The 23,872-nt window shown below is 32.6% G+C and overlaps 2 pseudogenes; both read left to right on the forward strand.

The window, feature by feature from the left end:
* The first annotated feature begins 328 nt into the window (after window positions 1-328).
* On the forward strand, window positions 329-5,124 carry LOC115955245 (annotated as a pseudogene).
* Window positions 5,125-18,309: 13,185 nt separating this feature from the next.
* On the forward strand, window positions 18,310-23,517 carry LOC115957794 (annotated as a pseudogene).
* Window positions 23,518-23,872: the final 355 nt, after the last annotated feature.

The raw sequence follows: 23,872 nt of genomic DNA on the forward strand, positions 1-23,872 counted from the left end.
GTGCGATACAATTAGAAAGGTGGAGGTTTCCCTCTATGACTATGAGGTAGCCCGCCACTAAATATCATTCAAAGTCTTTCAATTCTTAAATAATAGTAGTCAACCCACTTGGCAATTATCAAAGATTTGTCTTGTGGTTGGGGGTGACTAATGACTATTCCTGTAGCGGACTTGATCATATTCAAATCGAGTTAACGAAAGACTGTATAGATATGTTTTTATGAGGTGAGTTAACTTGGCCCTTCCAACATGGCTCACATTTCCCTCCTTTCTTGCGTACTAAAAATGAGAAAAAGTCCTATATAACACCCAACAACGCAAACAAAAACCAAACTGAACTTCAAGACTGCCATACTTCAAACCCATTACTCTTTCTCAACCTCAAATGGTTTGGCTGATCTATTTCTCCACCTTCATTTTCTCCTTTCTAACTCTTTCATCTGCCGATGACGCCGCAGTCATGGCCAAGGTCCTAGCCTCCTTTAGCACCGCCCCAAGCGGCTGGTCCAACACCACAGACTGCTGCACGTGGACAAACGTTAGCTGCGACGGAAGCCATGTCACCGTAATCAAATTAATTAATCAGAATCTCTCAGGCACTCTTCCTTCGGAACTTGGCAGTCTCACCCGACTTGATACTCTTGCTCTCCATGAAAACTCTCTCTGGACCAATCCCCTCCTTTGCCAACCACACTTCTCTCCGATTTCTCTACCTTGACAACAACAAGTTCTCCTCCATTCCTTCAGGTTTCTTCCAAGGACTCACAAACTTACAGGTCTTATCCTTGAGCGCAAACCTAAATATTCCACCTTGGACCATCCCTACCGAGTTGAATCAGTCCACTGGTTTACTCAGATTCTATGCTAGCGAAACAAACATTTTTGGGTCTTTACCAGATTTCTTTGGTTCCTTCCCGAATCTTACACATCTCCGACTTACTAATAACAATCTCAGTGGCACTTTACCTCAATCCTTCGGAGGATCCAGGATTCAAAACCTCAGGCTCAACAGCCAGAGAAATGGCTTGTCGGGTACCATCGACGTGTTGTCGTCGATGACACGGTTGTCCCAAGTGTGGCTATTTGAGAACGAGTTCATTGGTCCAATCCCAGACTTGTCAAACTGTATAAGTTTGTTCGATCTTCAGCTCAGAGACAACCAGCTCACAGGCCTCATCCCAGACTCATTGATGTCAATTGCCACATTGAGAAACGTTTCCTTGGATAACAATGAGCTCCAAGGGCCTTACCCACAGTTCCCATCTAGCGTGACTAATCACACTCTTGGTACCAATAGCTTCTGTAAAAACACCCCAGGTCCTTGTGATGACCAAGTGATCACATTGCTTGAAATCGCTGCAGCATTTGGGTATCCAAGCAAGCTAGCCAAATCTTGGACAGGTAACAACGCCTGCATTGGCTGGACTTCCATTATCTGCGACTCACAGGGTAATATTATCACTATCAATTTTGCTAAGCAGCAATTTGTTGGGACGATTTCTCCTGCCTTTGCAAAACTCACATCGTTGAGGAATTTGTTTCTGGATGATAACAAATTGACGGGTTCCATTCCGGATGCTTTGACCAACATAACAAGACTTCAGGTTCTTGATGTCTCGAACAATAACCTTTCTGGGTTGATACCAAAATTTGGAGATTCTGTGAACCTAACTACAACCGGTAATCCTTTGATTGGGACGAATGGCACATCGCCTAGTGGGAATAAAGCTGGAACGGGGTCAAGTGGTGCTTCCGTCTTGCCTGGTATGATTGCTGGTATAGTTATTGCTGTGATCATATTTGTTGTGGTTGTGTTATTTATCTCAATTAAATGTTATGTTAGTAGCAGGCATAGGAAGTTTGGAGGAGTGGTAAATCCTGAAAATGGAGGCACAACTAGTGTACCGAATATTGAAATTTCGATTGAAGTTCTAAAGCAGGTGACCAACAATTTCAATGAAGATAACATTCTGGGTAGGGGAGGTTTTGGAGTTGTCTACAAAGGAGAATACTATGATGGGACTAAAGTTGCCGTGAAAAGGATGGAATCTGCTGCAAGGGGTAGCAAAGGAATCAATGATTATCAGGCAGAGATTTCAGTCCTTACTAAAGTGAGGCATATTCATTTGGTTTCTCTTTTAGGATGCTGTATCAATGGCAACGAGAGGCTTTTGGTATATGAGTACATGCCACAAGGGACGTTAACACAACATTTGTTTGATTTGGGTGAGAATGGGTGTTCACCTCTTACTTGGAAGCAGAGGATTCAGATAGCGATGGATGTGGCACGAGGAGTGGAATACCTGCATACTTTAGCTCCCCAAATTTTCATTCATAGAGATTTAAAGCCTTCCAACATACTTCTTGGGGATGATATGCGGGCCAAGGTTGCAGATTTTGGTTTGGTTAAAATTGCCCCTGATGGGAAGAATCCTGTATCGACGCGAGTAGCTGGGACTTTTGGTTATCTTGCACCAGAATATGGAGGTAACTAAAGCCTAAGATTTTATGTTCTTGTGTCCTAATTGAATTTGATAGAGTATAGTGATAAATTGTCGTTCAAAACTTGGACGATCTCCCAAAGTATTTGCACAATCAGGGATTCAGGGTAAATCATATTGCTGAGGTTGTATCAGTATAATGTTAGCCAAAGACAGATTAAAGAAAAAAAAAATCCAAATAGGCATTCATATAGTAGTAAAAAATTATAAATACACAAAATCGTTGTTTCCAAATATATTAAGATGCAATCATTTTCCAACAAAGACAAAAACAAAAACAAAAACAAAATAATGTTTTTTTCAATACTAGACTGGCTAGGAATTTTATTTTTATTTTTATTTTTTAAGTTAGAACATTCACAGTGATGGTGTTAAAAATTTTAACTTTTAGCACATCAAAAAGCTATCTTATTTATTTTACCATCTCACTTTACAATACACATAATAGCAAATGTTCTATTTTTTTTTTTATCATTTTATTTAAAATAATATATACAACTCATTAAAATAATAAAGGAAGAGAGAGAATTTGAGTTTTTTAATTGAAGGAAAATATATAATTTTAATAAAATATTGTATTTTACTTTTAACAACTTGCTATAGTCAACTAGTATTGTAATTACAAAAAAATTTAGCTTTAGTTTCTCCAATAATACATGATTTTTTGGTTCTTTGGTTGTAAAATAAATTTTTTTTTGCTAAAATACAATCACCATTGTGAATGTTTTTATATTTTTGTTAAGTTTTTGGGTTAGATAATTGCTATTTGGGTGAGACTAACTAGGCTTATCTAGCAGAAGAGAGCCTAAGGTTTAGAAAGGAGGCCCAACTACAAAAATTAAATATATAATAACTAAAAAAACAAATTGGACTAGGGGAGCCCGGGCCCCCACCTAGGTTCGTCCCTGATGTCAGCCGAAGTTTCTGTGATACTTGAGTTAGTTAACTTTCTTATTTGTGTATAATAATAATGCCGTAGATATTCTCTCATTCTTTTCATTGACAAAGGAGCTAGTGTTATTAGTAATTTAGTACAACCTTCAATAATTTAGTAATTTAGTGTTATTAGGAATGAATGGGCTACCACCGCGCACCATTGATGCGATGGTCACTCCACAAGTATAAGTACTTGTGGGGTGTGGGGGGTAAGGGCTGGGTTCAAGTTTTCAGGAGGAAGTTTCACACACATATACACTTAGATTAGACTAGAGTAGAAATTCTATCGTGTATTAAAAAAAAAATTATTTCATTTATGGGCTGGAAGTCCACATCACTCCCCACTCTTTTATGTCATTAATGCATTGGATGCCATGCAAGTCTCTTTATTTCATTTCCCTAGTCTTAACAAGTTTATAAATATTATTTTCTTCATCCTACCTACCCAACTTGATATTTAATTTCTTGTAAATCTTACATTCTACCTTTAGATTTTTGTTATAAACTCAAAATTTAAATAATTAGAAATATAGATAAAGAAATATTGAATTTTATAATTTTTTTTAAAGCATCAATACACTTACTATACAATTTTCCAGGCATGTTGTTATATTTTTAACACTTTTATATTTTATTTATTTTCTCAATTTATTTTGATAGATTAAATTTTCGGAAAAAAAAAATCATGAAGGAATTTAAAAAATATGGAAAAATATTGAGAGCAACTAAGTAAATGAATCTAAGAATGAAAAATAAATTACAATTTACATTTACATTTTATTTTGTATGATAATTTCATTATTTTACATATATATTATTCATATATATTAATATTTTTATGATTAATTCCATTCATGTATTTTAATTTTTCCCAACCTCTCGACTTAAATTTTGACTATGCCACTATATACGTATAATCGACTTTGACTAATTTATTAAAGATCTATAAATGACTCTACGATTTGAGGCTAGGACTTGTTGTTATTTGTTGTTGTTGGTCATATGTAATCTTTTCTCTTCATGTGCTTGTGTCATACCAAGTTTGTTGACACCAATGTTCACCATGAATAATTATTTTCTAGTTAGATGTCACTAGTTGAACCATTACAAGTTAGTATGATGACTTCCTTTCCTTATCAACAGCTACCGGAAGAGTGACCACCAAAGCAGATGTATATGCATTTGGAGTGGTGTTGATGCAACTGATTACCGGAAGAAAAGCAGTAGATGATACTCTGCCAGATGACAACCCTCATCTGGTCACATGGTTTTGCAGGATTCTAAACAACAAGGAGAGCATCGCCAAGGCAATTGACCAAACTATTAACCCTGATGAGGAAACCATGGAGAGCTTATACAGAGTGGCTGAGCTTGCAGGACATTGTACTACTCCCAAGCCATACCAAAGACCGGATATAGGGTATGTAGTCAACATCTTAAGCCCTCTTATAGGGCAGTGGAAACCAACATGTCATAAATTAGATCACAAATTTCCCACTTTTCATGGAGTAGAGGACATCTATGACTTTGACCAAGACATAAGCCTTCCTCAAGATCTACGAAGTTGGCAAACGATGTAGAACCAACAACTCTAGTCCAAACGCCTATATACATATTAAATTCTTTGTGTAAGAGCCAAAGATATGTTTTTCTGTATTTTTGATCTTTTTTGGAGTAATTTTTACTTGTGGAGAGTGAATTACACTACAAAAAAGATTGTTATTTGCGACAAAACTTTTTCGACGACTACAAAAAGCTGTCGAAAAAACTAGCTTTTTCGACGGCAAGTCTCTTTCGTCGACAATTACTCGTCAAATATTAAAACATTTGTGACGGCAAAATGAGATTGTCGAAAATGCCTATTATTTTTGTCGAAAATATGATTTGTTTTGGAGGGAATTTTTCCCGCCATACTTTTTACGATGGCATAAAAATGTTCATCGCTAATAAAGTATTATTTACGACGACCAAATAAAAACCGTCGGAACTAGTAACACCTGTGACGACTTTTGTACGTCGAAAATACAAAATATATATTTTTTAGGGTGTTATTATTTGCGACAAACATTCTTCCATCGTAAATATAAAAGAATGTATTAGTGACAACCATGAAGCCATCGAAAATGGGGAAAGATTTTGGAGGGAAAATTTCCCCCTTACTTTTCACAATATTTGTGACGACATTTATCCATCATAATTAATTTTTTATTATTTTTCTAATTGAGTTTGTATTTGCGACGAACATGCTGATTGTCGTAAATAGTTAATTTTCTTTAAAAGAAAAAATGTACTAATGATAGAATTGGATTCCTCCCAATAAATAATATTTGCGATGGACCTAAGCCGTTGACAATGGTAATTTTTTTAAAATGGGGGAATTCATGCCCTTATTTTTATGTGTTTGATGATTGTTTTCCATCACTATATATTGCATTGTTATTTGCGATGGACATTTTGGTCATCATTAATAGTTAAAATTTTCTTAAGAAAAGAAGGTATTAGTGACGGTAAGGTAAATCTGTCACAATAAAGGTGATTTCCAACAAACATTTGGCCATAAAAAATTATTATTTTCTTTGAATGGTAATTTTCCTCAATTTTGTCTTAAAAATCTAGATTCTTTTCTTAATTTTAAAAATTGCACAAAAAAAAAAAAAAATCTTTTAAGACCCTCCAAGTACTTAAGGGCAATATTGGTCATTTATTTTGAAGCTTTTAGGGGCACTTTTGTCACTTTAGAAGTTTATGGGTATTTTTGTTATTTCCTAGCTTTAATGGCATATTTTAGCCATTTTGGATGGTTGGATTGTGTCAACGAGGTTAATCAAAGTTTCCCAGTGGGTGGGTACAACAACACAGTCCATCATGCAACCAAACAGAGATCCAAAATCTGACCGTTGGATTGGTAGAATGTGATGAAATATTTGTGTTTGTAAATTACAGTGACAATCAGAAAATCAAATTGTGAGAACAGAACAGTCAAATTTTGCAAAACTTCGTCAAAGTCTATTAAACTTGGTCAATCTTTGGTCAAACTTCAAAGTTGGTTCCAGGAGCACTGAATTTGATCAAATTAGGTAGATCAGGAGGTTTTAAGTGGGTTTTGGGTATTGGTATGTGTTTTAAGGTTTTTTGGGTTTTTATGCTTTTATTAGCTTCAAGTTTAAAAATGGCAAAGTCAAAGGTCATATGCAAATCCATTGGGGTCATTTTGCAAGTTTTTGGTTGCATTTTGTAGGTCATTTTCTCAATTCTTAGTAATATTTATATAGTTTATAACTTTCTTGGAAGAGTATTGAATATTTTTATTGATTGAAGTTTCATGATAGGTGGATACAACGACATGCATCCATCTTATGCCAGAGTTTATTTAAAAATTTGACCATTAGATTGAAAGAGTGGGATAAAATATTGGTTTTGATGGATTTTGAGCTCAATCAAACGATTGGATTAGGAGAACATAACCAATCAAAATTTCTTGGTGTTTTGGTACAACAACACATGTCTATAATGCTCTAGACTCAAATCCAAAATCCAACCGTTGGATTGGAAGAATGTGGTGAGATATTGGTGTTGGCGAAGTATGACAACAATTAGACGGTTAGATTGTGAGAAATGAGTAGTCAAAGTTTGCAAAACTTGGTCAATATTTGGTCAAACATGGTCAACCATCGAAGTTGGGTCTATGACCACTCGATAGGATCAAATTAGGTTGAATAGGGAGGTTTTGAGTGGGTTTTAAGTATTGGTTTGTATTTTAGGGTTTTTTTCGATTATCATGCTTTTTTATAAAATTTTCTTCATCAAATTTTAACAATGAATAGTATATACAATACTGAAAATTATAGAATAATAATGCAAAGTTTATCAAGCACCAAAATACTTGCAACAACAATTCTTTCCACAACCTGTTGAAAAACTTTTAAAAAATGTCATACTAAATATTTTAAAATACTCTTTAATTAAAAATTGATATCAATGAATTTTAATTATGAAATAAGATAATTTTGAAAATTTGTGAGCAGATTAGTACACAACATTCTTAATATTAATTTAACAAATATGGAAAATGTTTTTCCCATCAAATGGAGTGGTTTTCCCAAATAAAATACACAAAGTTTATTTTTATTTATTTTTAAACATTGAGATTATATTTCCATAAAATAAATCCACCTAAACAATATTGAGATTATATTTCCCTGACTTTTTTAAAAGAATACTTGCTAAAAAAAAATTGCAAGAAGTGAGATTTCATAGTGTTTCTATCTTTTATTAATAATAATAATAATAATTAAAAAAAGTGATATTTCAAAGTGACCAAAAAAAGAAAGTGACATATTGTCATAAACAAAATACATAATTTTAATAAAAAAAAAAAGTCACATTGCTATAAAAACCCAGCCCCACGTTATATATTGTTGTAAAAAAAATCACACATTATCATTTTAACTTAAAAAAAAAAAAGAAAAAGAAAAAGAAAAGTCAAAACCCTACCTCTAGTTCCCTCCTAGAAAAGACAAAAGAAGCTACAGTACGCCCCCCTTTTTCTTTTTTCAATCCCACGCCTCCCTTTTACTCACTAAATACTAACACTCTAATTCACTCACTAAGAAAATGAAGAAGAAGAAAAAGTTCCCACCTCTATAGCTCAGGTTAGTTTTCTTAAATCCTTATAATCTGATTTATTTTGTTAATGTAGTGGATTAGTAAATGGATTTGTTGGTTGATTTATTTAATCTAAATTTTGGGTTTGGTTTAGATATATCTCTTTCATAATATACAATCATATTGTAGGCAAAGTTCTTGACAATTTTTTTTTTTTTTTTTTGAGAAACAAACATACACACAGAGGAGAGGGAAAGAGATTCTAAAACAAAGGCACACCACAATCTGTGTATTGGTGGTCCCAACCAATCTGTTGATTAGTCTTAATTATATGCAAGCACCTATTACACATATAATTTATTTCCAATATAACCAACATTATTTTTTTTTCTATTTTATTGAGTTTGTTGAAATAAGTGATAAATTTGCTTATTATAATTTTCAATTAATTGCTATTCTTGGTGCATATATAATTTTATGTGACTTGTTGTGGTGATGGATACATTGTTAAGAGTGATGGGGATGTACTATTAATGTGGTTATTGGCAGCGGATGTATTCTTGAAAGTTCTCATTCATAGGAGAACTACAAGGTTCTTGACAGTAGTAAGAATTTATGATAGATGCAATGTTTATGTCGGTAGTAAGAATTTATTTTTAATGTTTTGTCATTTATCATGGTGATTGTGTTAATGTTTTTAAATGAATATATTTTAGTTAATTCTTTATTATTTACTGTAAATATAAAAATTTGTGTAGTTATAATTTTTGTATATTTATTCAATTTAATCTAAAATATTGCAGACCAATGTTAGGGAAGAGATCGTAGTGTGAATAATTACACAAGATGACTTTAAGGAGGAAGGTGACTCTCAAGTAGAGGAAACTGGCTCAGATGATGACTAATCTTCCAATACTTATGCTTTCAAGTTTAGTGAAGTATATAATATAACTTTCATGTATTATTGAACATCATGCTATTTTGTAGACCTTTTAATATTTTCATTTTTATTGCATTATTCACTTATTAGTCTTGAACAATTATGGATTTGTACTTGTTATTTGAATGGAGAATTTTTTATGAGATGTATGTTTGTAATTTATATATTATTTTATTTACTTTCATGTAATTTATGTGTTTCTTTTTTAACATAATTTTTTTGTTGCAATTAAAGTAATATAAATGACCTTTTCTTTTTCGATGAAGCTATATTGTTGCAAATAATTTATTAGTGACGTGGTAACTAATTTTTAATAACAGTCAAAGTTCGTTGAAAAAAAGTAAATGGTCACTAAGAATTTGTATTTTTGACGAAAAGCTAAATATTTACGATAGCTTTTGGTCGTTGAGAAAAATATATTAATGATGGCAATAGTTCGTCGCAAAATGAATTTGGTCGTTTAACTTTATCGTTTAAAATTGTATTTTTTGACGGCAAATCAATTATTTACAACGACTTTTAGTCATCGAAAAAATACATTAACAATGGCCTTAGTTCGTCGCAAAATATATTTGGTCATCCAACTTCCTTGCACGAAGTTGTATTTTCGACGACAAATCAAGTATTTATGACGACTTTTAGTCGTCGAAAAAATACATTAACGACGGCCTTTGTTCATCACAAAATGTATTTGGTCGTCCAACTTCCTCGTATGAAGAAGTATTTTCGATAGAAAAAATGAATTGTTTACAACGGCTTTTTACGATCGAAAATGAGTGTTAGCGACGGCCTTGTCGGTAATATAGTATTATCGACAAGGCTTTTGCCGACGGACGTCGACGGCCTTTTACCGTCGGCACTACTAATTGGCGACGGCTTTTTGTGTTGTTGCGACAAACTCTGACCGTCGCTAATAGCAATCTTTTTTGTAGTTAATATGGTATCTCTGTGAGAGCTGAGACTTCAAACTTTTGTATTTTGCATTGCAAGCATTTTCATTAGACGCTCGGCCAACAAAGGTCATACAAAATGTCTCGGTAGACACTAGATCAATTGAGATTCTTAGACATATTTAAAACATGTATTTTAATGATTTGACCTTTGGTTTTCTTTCTCTTGGTAAACTAAACCCTATCTATTTCACACTCTATCAAATTTCAGTTTAACCATAACTTTGATTAATTCCAACATCTTTCACTCATCAAATCAAGGTAATCTCATGATATTTTCTTGCATTTACATCATAAAATCATTTAGATTCAAATCTAGTTTTATGAATTGGGGTTTTAACAAGTTTTGATATTGTTCTTGAGTCTTCTTTTTTATTTATTTATTTATTATTATTATTTTTTTTTTTAATTTCTTTTTGTCAAATGTTTGTACATAATGGAGTTTTTCACCTTTGGTGCCATTGAGGCCATGTGAGTGTAAATTTTGGACATTTTTGTGGTTGATCCTTCACTTAATCCATGGTTGTTTTCATGTTGCACACCATGTTTTCAACAAGACACGAGTGACATTTTATTGTGTAACCATCGTTTGAGTGACGTGATTGATTTATAAACCTTGTAATTGGCCTTAATGCATATTTTTTGTCATGTATTCATGTTCATTTCATCTAGATTGCATCCATTTAATGAAGCATCATACGCATATTCATCCCATTAAGTCATGTGTCAATTCACTTTGCATTTATTTCTTATTTCATTTAGGATCATGGTTTCTAAGGGCTCTCGAACTATTTCCACGTCAAAGAAGCTTTTTATTCCACCATATCATTAAATACATTCTAAATGATAAAATCAGTAGGTGGAATTAGTATTGCAAACAATATAAGCCTATCTTGGTAAATAGAAAAATATTATCATATCAAGTTTTTCCACTTCATGCACCATGGGGTTGATGTGCACCTTCTAATTCTTTGTGTGCCTAATTTTCACTCTCTAGGCAAAGAAACATATTTGACCATTCAACAGGTGTATGAAATGGTGGAAGGCCAAATCGGCCATTTACCACTTATCGCGAAAATTATTAGCAACATGCCACCGTTTGCAATATAAGTAGCAAAATACCACTTTTTTGAAACTCGAGTTTATGAAACTCGAGTTTGTTGTGTAAGTCGAGTTTTAAAACACTCGAGTTTCATAAAAAAATTTGTGTTAACGTGGATTTTTTATTGAAAACATGCCACATGAAACTCGAACTTGGTAAACTCGAGTTCCATGCAACACAATACTCGAGATTACCAAACTTGAGTTCTTTGTAAATACAAAACTTGAGTGTAATGCTCTTTTTTTTTCTTCTATGGTACTCAAGTTTGGTAGGCTCGAGTTCCTTGTACTTTTTATTTTATTTTATTTTTATAATCAACAAATAAACATAAACATAAAAATAAGTAATTTTTTCATTTGAATGCACAAACATATGTTTTTATTTATTTAAATAGGAGCAATATAAAATATAGAAATTCTAATTTCAAAATATTAATTTTTAGGCCACTCATACCCCTTGTTCATTCATTTTTAACACACTCATAAATTTCAAACTTCTCGGAAGCGTTATGGTCAAATTGGTTAAAATATTGGGGGTTACAATGAGAAATTAAAACAACATGTAAAAGAAAAATCTCACTCCATTTTTAGCCATGACCACACCGAAAGAAGTTTAAGCTACATATTGTTACTTTATCAATCCTATTCTGAATTACTCTATGGTTAAATGATTGATAAGTATTACAAAAAGAGTGGACCACATGGATATAAAGAAGAACTTATGTCTTACCACGTCTAGATATGTAAGTTCTTGACTTGCAGTGTTTCTAAGAGGAATGTGAAAGATTTTTCTATGCATCCAAATGTTTGGTTGATGATGTGAAAGTTGCTTTGGCAACTTTTTTTCTTGGCGAATTGTAGCACACCATGTTTAGATATCATTCACTGTTTTCTCATAAAACACCTAGTGAAATTGTGTTTTCTAAATTTAAAAACCAAATCTGAATGCTTTTTCATGTTTAAATTTCACAATAATCAAATATGTTTTTCTGCATTGATAAATTCTGTTTCTACGTTACTAAAATTTGCTCTCTGCACATCATGTTTACTATATATTCAAATCTGCTGACTGCATTCATAAAATCTTTTTTTAGCATTAATTAAATTTGATCACTGTTTTCTCATAAAAATTGTTCACTGTTTTCTACAAAACTATTTCTAGCATTCTACATAAAATTATTTTATGTTTAGCATTATTTAAAAAATTGTTCACTATTTTTTTGCATAAATTATTCTCTGTTCACTGCATAAATTGTTCATTGTTTTCTCATAAAACACCTCTTGAAATTGTGTTTTCTAAATTTAAATGCCAAATCTGATTTATTCGAGGCATTTATCATTAAGTGATTTATACGAATCATTCATTTTTCTTTCATGGAGTTTGTCCATTATTCATATGGTTGCATATTTAAAAAAATAGAAAAACCATTTAAGTGCAATAACTGGGCCAATGCCTATTTTTACCCAAGGCTTTGCTACTTTTGGTTTTTTAACCGAAATGCATTAATCCGAAGGAAACTTGGGCATTTATTACTTGGACTATATTCGCGATTGATTTACATATTCAAACAAATCCAAATCTAGAAAGTGTAAATTCTGCAATTGTAGCCTCCTTGGGATTTCTTATAATTTGGATATGATATTTGGGAGTCAATCTATTAGGAATAGGGCTACATAGTTATGGTACATTTACACTAACATCTAATTGAAGACAAGATCTAATAAATACAAACAAACATGGGATAGCATATATATTATATAAGAAAACATCGTGTAAACCATCAAGAGCCTTTTGAATCAAAGTCATGAATATTTTTGAATCAGATTTGGCTTTTAAATTTAGAAAACACAATTTCACTAGGCATTTTATGAGAAAACAATGAACAATTTATGTAGTAAACAGAGAATAATTTATGCAGAAAAAACAGTGAATAATTTTTTAAATAATGCTAAACAAAAAATAATTTTAAACAGAAAGCTAGAAATTGTTAATGCAGAAAACAGATTTTATGAATGCAGTAAGCAGGTTTGAATATACAGTAAACATGATGTGCAGAGAGCAAATTTTATTAACGTAGAAACAGATTTTATCAATACAGAAAAACAGATTCGATTATTGTGAAATTTAAACATGAAAAAGCATTCAGATTTGGCTTTTAAATTTAGAAAACACAATTTCACGATGTGTTTTATGAGAAAACAGTGAAAGATATCTAAACATGGTGTGCTACAACTCGTCAGGAAAAAAAAGTTGCCAAAGCAACTTTCACATCATCAGCCAAACATTTAGATGTACAGAAAAATCGTTCACATTCCTCTTAGAAACATTGCAAGTCAAGAACTTACATATCCAGACATGGTAAGATGTAAGTTATTCTTTATATCCAAGTGGTCCACTCTTTCTACAATACTTATCAATCATTTAACCATACGGTAATTCGGAACAGGATTGATAAATTAACAATATGTAGCTTAAACTTCTTTCGGTGAGCTCATGGCTAAAAATGGAGTGAGATTTTTCTTTTACATGTTGTTCTAATTTCTCATTGTAACCCCCAATATTTTAACCAATTTGACCATAATGCTTCCGAGAAGTTTGAAATTTATGAGTGTGTTAAAAATGAATGAACAAGGGGTATGAGTGGCCTAAAAATTAATATTTTGAAATTAAAATTTCTATTTTTTATAATGCTTCTATTTAAATAAATAAAAACATATGTTTGTGCATTCAGATGAAAAAAGAATACTTATTTTTATGTTTATGTTTATTTGTTAATTAAAAAAAAAATAGTACAAAGAACTCGAGCTTACCAAACTTGAGTTCCATACAAGGAACTTGAGCTTGGTCATTTCGAGTACCACAAAAGAAAAAAAAAAAAAAATAAAATAAAAAAAAAGAGCATTACGCTCAAGTTTCGTATTTACGAAGAACTCAAGCTTGGTAAGTTCAAGTATTGTGTTGCGTGGAATGTGAAATCAAATTGAGTTCAAAACTTCAAATACGCAGGGAAAAAAACCAATTTAATTAAGTATCCTAAAATCCAAAAAAATCATATATAAGTATATAACCCATATAGGCTATTATAGAATCAAAATCCCATAACCTTGCTAGCAAGAAGAGTATTAATATAATATATACAAACATATATAAGAACCATATACAGATATAAAAAGAAACCAACTTGAACTAATTGATCCTAAAACCAAAAAATTCATATATAACCCAATTGGCAAATTATGGTCTTTTAAGAGAAAAACCCATAAAATTTGCAGGAACCACTGTTTCAATATTTCAGGATAGTTAACAAATACGAACAATGAAAATTATTCAATAATCCTAAACAGGTAAATATCATAAAATTAGTATTTTAAAAAAATTATCTCATTGGACCCATTATAATAGCTTGACATATCAATGGCCAAAAATATCATTCAAATGCAATTACTAACATATCAAACAAACACACACACACACACACACAAACCCAAAAACAAAAAAACAAAAAAAACAAAATTTCTTCTTCTTTTTTTAATTTTCCAAATAGTTTTAGCCATAAAACTAAATCATAGTTTGAGCAATGTAGCAGATCTATACTAATGAGCTATTACAATTTACAATATTAAAAAAATTTATTAAAAAAAAACTCTTAAAAACTGCCAATCTAAGAACTAAACGCAAAGGCAATAGTTTTAGACATAAAACTAAATCATGATTTGAGCAACGTAGCATATCTATATTACTGATCAACTACAATATTTGAAAAATTAAGAAAAAAAAAACACTCTAAATTTGTAGACAATACTCACATGACTTTGACAGAGCCATCCGTAAATGGGTTAGGGAAAACGATAGGGAGACTAAGAAAATAAGGTGAAAGAACTGTGTGAGGAAGAAAAAGAAAAAGGTCATGGGACTGCATTAGAAAGAGAGAGAGTTTGATCAGGTGGTTCTGTTATCCAAAAGAAAAACCAAATCTAACACAGATATCTGATATTATTAAAAATCATTCTATCCTAAATTCCTTACTCAAAACTGAATCTAAGCCAAAACCTGAATGCAATCCAATACAATCCAATCAAAATACCTAGACCTAAATCATATTTAAACCCAAATTTAAAGAACCAAAAAAAAGAGACTAATCGGTGGAGGATATGGATCTGATGGTTTGTCTCTCTATTTATCTATATCGGCCTTTCTCTATCTCCGTATCTCAATTCTTGCATGCACCTTTAGGTTATCAGTGTCGGTTGCAGTGGTCTAAGTCTGGCAAGGGATGGTGATGGCCAGCCGTACGAATTCTGTCTCCTCTATATCACAAGCTTTTTTTTTTTCTCCTTCCCTTTCTCTGTATCGCTAGTTTTTTTTTTTTAGTTGCAAGCCATTTTTATTTTATTTTAACCGTTTTTTTTATTATATATACACACAAAGACTATCAAATGGTGTTAAGGTTGTCAAACAATATAATTTATCGCTTTTTAACTTATACATGGCTAAATTTTAGATGGACATTTTTCCTACATGGCAGCACCATCTTAATTGCAGGAAAATGCTTCTGTTAAATTGTAATGAAATGAGGATTTGATATCTCTTAAACTACCTTAAAAAAAATGCAACATAAACAAATTTAATGATCTTTTAAAAATCTAATATTCAATAACTTCCCATGCACTGCATGGGACAACGACTAATTTTAATCCCAATGGCTATGTGTATCCTAGTAGAATACAACTACACCTACATTAGGGTCCGTGTGTATAGTAAAATTGACAAAAAAAAAAAAAAATGTCAAAACTCGTGTCTCGATGCGATACAATTAGAAAGGTGGAAGTTCCCCTCTATGACTATAAGGTAGCCCGCCACTAAATACCATTCAAAGTCTTTCAATTCTTAAATAATAGTAGTGAACCCACTTGGCAATTATCAATGATTTGTCTTGTGTAGACATGGCAAAACAGGTCAAAATTTTCTGACCCAACCCGAACCCGATTTTTTGACCTGAAGCAAAAATGGGTTGACTCGTGACTCAACCCGTGTTTTTTGCAGGTCAACCCGACCTGACCCACAACCCGACCCGAATCCGAACCATTTTATAAAACCTTTTTTTTGGTAAAAAAATAATAAAATTAAGACAATATTGGTTTAATTGTTTGTTGTGGGTTTTAAAAAAACAATTGAGACATTGATATAGCTGTATGCAAATTAATTGAAAGATGAATGGTTGAGCATTCTGTAATGAGTAAAGATTTTTAGATATCAAATAGCAAAGTACATGCCAAGATAATCTGGTTACAGTAGAATTAAAACTATAAATTTAAATTGTAGACATGTGTGAGAAACATTCACAAGTGTGAAAATAGTGAAGCCAAAGTATCAAATTAGCATAAATTATGAATGCTTAGACCTATTTTTTAACAATTTATGTCCAAATAAATGGCTTTTCAAAATAAATTATGATATTTCCTAGAGTATGTGTTGTTTAACAATGATATGATATTCATAAAAGAGACCATGTATAAATAAGTAAACAATCAAATTTTAATGTATATCTCAAATTGAAGTAAAGTGCCAACCACAATTAATAATAAATTATAAAATTAATTTTTAAAATTGTGAATTTCTTATATGTTTTTATTCTTTGTCAAATGAGTTATCCAATAAGTCATTTGTAATTTTGTTTTATATTTTGGGATGTTGATATTGTGTAGAAATAAAACTTATGTATTTGTTTTACTTATTTTTGTGTTATTTTGTTTTAGATATGAATGTTAGGGTTTGTATAATTTTAAAATTATTGAATAAGTATTAATAAGTTTAACTGAGTTCATTCTTGATATAAGTGGTGAATTCAAATTAATGCATTTTACATCAGGCGAAAATAGCCAAATACCACGTTTTGGCAAAATTTGTGTCAAACTAACACTGTTTAAAAAATATTTAGCAATTTACCACATTTTTAGTAATCGAGTTCCAGAAAATCAAGTTCTAAATAGTACTCGAGTTTAGTGAACTCGAGTTCCTAGTGAGTCACCAGTGTGGCACTACTGACCTAGAATTTGTGTAATTAAAAAAAAAAAATGTGGTACTGGATATTACTGAAATCGAGTGCTTCTTTATAGTACTTGAGCTTCATACAGTCGAGTACCTTTTTATTTTTTTTTTATTATTTTTTTTTTCATATTGTCGAGTTCTTTTCTATCTCTCTCTCTCACATAGAGGCACTCTTTCTTCTTTTCTTTTTATTTTTTTTATTTTTTTTATCTCCCGTAGGAACTCACTCTTGCAAGTCAAAGAAACTTGTCAAGTCAAAGAAAATGGCAAGCATTTATGGCCAAAGAAAAGAAGCATGAATTTGGTTTGCATGTTAGGTGTTGTTCTTGGCCATCTTCTTTGACAATTCATGAAGAACATTTAATGCAAGCTTTTGCATTTCTTCACGCATAAAACTTCTTGAACATCATGCATCTTCCTAACATGGGCATGCAAGCTGTTTAATGGTTTGTTGGCTAATGTCAAGCCACTAAGTTTGACTATTCAAGCCATTCCAACAGAAACAAAAAGTAGAAAAAAAGAAAAGAAAAGGTACTCGACTGCACTAAGGTTGAGTACTATAAAGTGATACTCATTTCAGTAATATCGAGCACCAAATTATTTTTTTAATTATACAAATTCTAGGTCAACAGTGCCACGCTAGTGACTCACTAGGAACCTGAGTTCATTGAACTCGAGTACTATTTAGAACTCGATTTTGTGGAACTCGAGTACTAAAAAAGTGGTAGATTACTAAATATTTCCGAAATAGTGTTAGTTTGCCACAAATTTTGCCAAAACGTGGTATTTGGCTATTTTCACCTTTTACATCAAGTAATTTGTTGCATGACTTTCTCAATAGCAAATACATTTTTTTTTATTAAAAAAAAATTCATGTGAAAATACAAGTCGACTCGACTCGACCCGACCCGAAACCCGATTTTAATCCATTTAAAATGACCTTTTTTTTTTACCCGCAACCCGATTGACCCGACCTACTTGTTTCGCCATGTCTAGTCTTGTGGTTGGGGGTGACTAATGATCATTACTGTAGCAGACTTAATCATATTCAAATCGAATTAACGAAAGACTGTATAGATATGTTTTTTATGAGAGTTAGCTTGACCCTTCCAACACGGCTCACATTTCCCTCCTTTCTTGCGTACTAAAAATGAAAATAAGTCCTGTATAACACCCAACAACCCAAACAAAAACCAAACTGAACATCAAGCCTGCCAGACTTCAAACCCATTTCTCTTTCTCAATCTCAAATGGTTTGGCTGATCTATTTCTCCACCTTCATTTTCTCCTTTCTCAATCTTTCATCTGCCGATGACGCGGCAGTCATGGCCAAGCTCCTAGCCTCCTTTAGCACTGCCCCAAGCGGCTGGTCTAACAGCACAGAGTACTGCAAGTGGACAAACGTTATCTGCAAAGGAAGCAGTGTCACTGAAATCCGATTAATTTCTCAGTCTCTCTCAGGGACTCTTCGGATCTTGGCACTCTCACCCTACTCGAGTCTCTTTCTCTCCAACAAAACTCTATGGACCAATCCCCTCCTTTGCCAACCTCACTTCTCCCCGACAACTCTACCTTGACAACAACAACTTCTCCTCCATTCCTTCAGGTTTCTTCCAAGGACTCACAAGCCCACAGATCTTAACCTTGAGCCAAAACCTTAATCTCACACCTTGGACCATCCCCACCGAGTTGACTCAGGCCTCTGGTTTAGCCATTTTCTATGCTAACAGTGCAAACATTATTGAGTCTTTACCAGATTTCTTTGGTTACTTCCCGAGTCTTGACGATCTCCGACTTTCTTTCAACAATCTCAATGGCACTTACCAAAATCCTTCGGAGTCACATCGTTGAGTTATTTGTATCTGGATAATAATAATTTGATGGGTTCCATTCCCGATGCTTTGACCAACATAACAACACTTAAGGTTCTTGATGTCTCGAACAATAACCTTTTCGGGTCGATACCAAATTTTGGAGATTCTGTGAATCTAATTACGACCGGTAATCCTTTGATTGGGAAGAATGGGAATACGGCTGGAACGGGGTCAAGTGGTACTTCTGTCTCGCCTGGTATAATTGCTGGTATGGTTATTGCTGTGATCATATTTTCTGTGGTTGTGTTATTTTTCTCGATTAAATGTTACGTTAGTAGCAAGCATAGGTAGTTTGGAGGTGTAAAGAATCCTGAAAATGGAGGCACAAGTGAACGAATGTTGAAATTTCGATTGAAGTTCTAGAACAGGTGACCAACAATTTCAATGAAGATAACATTTTTGGTAGAGGAGGTTTTGGAGTTGTCTACAAAGGAGAATACCATGATGGGACTAAGGTTGCTGTGAAAAGGATGGAATCTTCTGCAATGGGTGGCAAAGGAATCAAAGAATTTCAGGCAGAGATTTCAGTCCTTACGAAAGTAAGGCATAGACATTTGGTTTCACTTTTAGGATGCTGTATCAATGGCAACGAGAGGCTTTTGGTATATGAGTATATGCCACAAGGGACGTTAACACAACATTTGTTTGATTTGGGTGAGAGTGGGTGTTCTCTTACTTGGATGCAGAGGATTCAAATAGCAATGGATGTGGCACGCGGAGTGGAATACCTGCATAGTTTAGCTACACAAATTTTCGTTCACAGAGATTTAAAACCTTCCTACATACTTCTTGGGGATGATATGAGGGCCTAGGTTGCAGATTTTGGTTTGGTTAAAATTGTGCCTGATGAGATGTACTCTGTAACGACGCAATTAGCTGGGACATTTGGTTATCTTGCGCCAGAATATGGATGTATCTAAAGCCTAAGATTTTATGTTCTTATGTCTTAATTGAATTTGATAACTAAAGCCTAAGATTTTATGTTCTTGTGTCTTAATTGAATTTGAAAGAGTTAGTGATAAATGGTCTTTCAAAACTTGGACAATCTCCCAAAATATTTGCACAATCCGGGAAAATCGTATCACTGAGGTAGTATTAGTATGATGTCGGCCGAAACTTCTTTAATACTTAAGTCAGTGAACTTTCTTATTTGTGTATAATGATAAGGTTGTAAATATTCTCTCATTCCTGTCGTTGACGATGGAATGTTATTAGTAATTTAGTATAGACTTCATAATGCACCCATTGGTCCAAGATTTTTGCCATTTTTAGAATCATGGGTGTTATGGGAATGATTGGGCCGCAAGTCCATATCACTCTGCTCTTTTATGTCATTTCCATATCCGCCCTCATGCTTCTTAAATCTGCTTATATTCCGCTTAAATGGCCTCATTTGCTTAACCACCCATGATTTGTTGTAAAAATGTTGTAAAAATGTTGTAGACGTAGCATCTCTCATATTCTTTTACTCACACTCTTTGATCCTCATCGTTAATGCATTAGATGCAATGTAAATCTCTTTATTTCATTTTCCTAATCTTAACAAGTTCATAAAAATTATTTTCTTCATCCTACCTATCCAACTTGATATATAATTTCTTGTAAGTTTTACATTTGACCTTTAGGTTTTTCCTATAAATTCAAAATTTAAATGATTAGAAAAATAGATAAAGAAATATTGAGTTCTATAATTTTTTTTAAAGCAATCAATACACTTAGCGTGGAACTTTCCAAGCATATTGTTACATTTTTAACACTTTTAGGGTGTGTATATTTGGAGATGAAACAGGGTGCAGTGACGGACCTACGTGTCGGCTGCCCCCCCCCCCCCCCCCCCCCCCTTCAAATACTTTTTAAATTAACCCATGAAATCAAAACAAAAATCTTACCTAACCATTACTGCATTCCATTTGCCCAAGAAAGACAAAATCCTTGAGACAATGCTTTGGACAATTCACAAAACTGGATAACAAAAGAACCTTTAGACAAACCAACAAAACCATTCACAAATTCAAATAACAAGAAAAACCTTTAGACAAACCAAAAATACCAACAAACAAATCACAAATCTAGTCTAAACATAAAAAAATAAATACTAACAACACAACAAATCATAAATTTTGATAAAACAAATCTTTGATCTGATATTTTCTTCTCTTTGAATCATAAATTTTCCTCTCTCTATCTCTTTATGTTGTGGTGTGACTTGTGATGTTGGGCAGCTACTGTGCCTTTCTTAATTTTTAAGTGACAAAGGTGGAAGCTTTTATTTCAAAAACTATTAGTGAGAATGATCATAAGTAGTCACGATATCATCAGATTATTGACAATCCAATAAAAGGGGTACACTATACCTATAGCCTTTTTTAGTTAGAACAAAGTTATTAGTAATATAGATTAATGTGTTGTGGCTACTTCAAGTCAGTCCTAAATTATTAAAATATATTCTCTAAAAAAACTTATTATTAAAATTTCATTTATGGCTCTTGCTAAATTAATGAAAAATGTTGCCATTTTTTTTTTTTTTGAGAAACAAACACACACTAGGGAGATGAAACGTTGCTATTAGTAGTATTAAGAAAAAGGGAAATGGTAATCTTTAGTTGTCAATATATCATTATAATGATATTATTATCAGGTATACAATAATGTGAAAATAATAACTAAATTGATTTTTTTTTTTTTTAAAATTTAATGTGAAAAGATTAAAGAATCAATTCAACCCCAATCCAACCAAAGAACCTCGAAGTTTAGAACCACTCATTCTTTTGAAAATTACAGAAAAAATGAGTGGGGATTTGAACTTTTATCGGAAACACTAGAAAGTTTTAGTTGAGCTACAAAGCAATTGATTATAAATCTCTATAATTAATATGATTTTTATTTGATTCATAGATTATGGGAAAGTCAGCTACAATGTTTAATATTTTTTAGAGAAAAAATGCAAATAATACTAATGATGCAACATTGCCAACTTTCGATGTTGACATACCTATTTTCAAAAATTTTCAAACAAAGAATTTTGGCCCTCCCTAGGTTCAAATTCTGGTTTCATCCCTAACAAAGTAGATGAAAAATTTTGGAGAGAAAATGAGAAGGAAAATGTGTTTGGTTGGGCAGGGAGGAAGGAAAATAAATGTTGGGGCCTAGGTGGTTTCTCCCTAGGCCCACCAAAATGGGGAGAAAACTGAGTGGGATGCATTTTTTCTTGATTGACAAAAATGCCCATGTGCATGTGCACATGGGCTTCGTCCATTTAATCTCTTTTTTTCTTTTTCTATTTTCTAGGTAGTAACATTGCCTTTTCTTTTTCTTTTTCTTTTGATTTTCTAGGGCCTAGGCATGATAGTCGTTTTTTTTAACCAGATGTGATTTTTTTTTTTAACATGATTTTTATTTTTTTAATAAATTTGGGTGATTTCTCTTTTCTTTTCTTTTTTTGGTTATTTGTCACTTTTTTTTTTATTAATTGGGCATCATTCTTTAACAAGGGTATATGAGTAAATTTATTCAAACTCATTTTTTCCATCCCCCCACTTTTCCATTCCCAACCAAACAAAAAAGAGAGAAATTAAAATCTTTTCTATCCTCCTACTTTTTCATCCTTCCACTTTTCCATCCTCCTACCATTTCCTATCTTCTTATTTTTTCACCCCTCCAACCAAACGGACCCTTATATTTTATTTATTTTCTCAATTTATCCTAATTAATCAAATTATCAAAAAAAATCATAAAGAAATTTCAAAAATAAGAAAAAACTTTGAGAGTAGCTAAGTAAATTAATCTAGAAATGAAAAATAAATTACAATTTACATTTACATTTACATTTTATTTTGTATGATATTGCATTATTTTACATATATATTGTTCATACATGTTAACATTTTTTATGATTAATTCCATTCATGCCTTTTAATTTTTTCCAACCTCCAAACTGAAATTTTGACTCTGCCACTATATATGTATAGTCAACCTTGACTAATTTATTGATGATCTATAGACGACCTTACAATTTGAGGGTAGGGCTTCTTGTTGTTGTACGTATATAATCTTTTCTCTTCATGTGCTTGTGTCATACCTAGTATGTTGACACCAATGTTTGCTGTGAATAAATATTTTCTAGTTAGATGTCACTAGTTGAACCATTGATAGTAGTCAGCTTGATAAGTTCTTTTCCTTGTCAACAGCTACAGGAACAGTGACCACCAAAGCGGATGTATATACATTTGGAGTGGTTTTGATGCAGCTGATTCCTGGAAGAAAAGATGTAGATGATACTTTGACTGATGAGAACCCGCATCTGGTCATATGGTTCTATAGGATTCTAAACAACAAGGAGAGCATTGCCAATGTCATTGACCAAACTATTAACCCCGATGAGGAGACCTTGGAGAGCATATACAAAGTTGCTGAGCTGGCAGGACATTACACTAGTCCCAAGCCATACCAAAGACCGTATATGGGGTATGTAGTCAACATCTTAAGCCCACTTGTAGGGCAGTGGAAACCTATATGTCCTAACACTTCAAATGGAGTTGAGGACATCTATAGCATTAATTAAAGCATGAGCCTTCCTCAATATCCACAAAGATGGCAAACGATGTAGAACCAACAACTCTAGTCCAATTGTCTAAAAACATATTAAATTCTTTGTGAAAAAGCCAAAGATATTGTTAGGTTCTAAGGATTTAGGATTTAAATGTATTAGAACTTCAATGTGTAATGTTGGCAAATCATGATCAAAACTTAGGGTCTAGATTTAGGCTGCTCAAAGTTATTTATGTGTAAAGTTGGAATTGAGTAATTGCAAAAAATTACTATTTAATTTCTTCAAGGCTCGATCGATCGAAGCTCGTGCAGAATGTTTTTTCTGCAAAATTTTCAACTCAGCCCAAACCCATATGACGTGTAAGGTT

The sequence above is a fragment of the Quercus lobata genome, chromosome 8 (genome assembly GCF_001633185.2).
Source record: "Quercus lobata isolate SW786 chromosome 8, ValleyOak3.0 Primary Assembly, whole genome shotgun sequence".
Classification (NCBI taxonomy): Eukaryota; Viridiplantae; Streptophyta; class Magnoliopsida; order Fagales; family Fagaceae; genus Quercus; species Quercus lobata.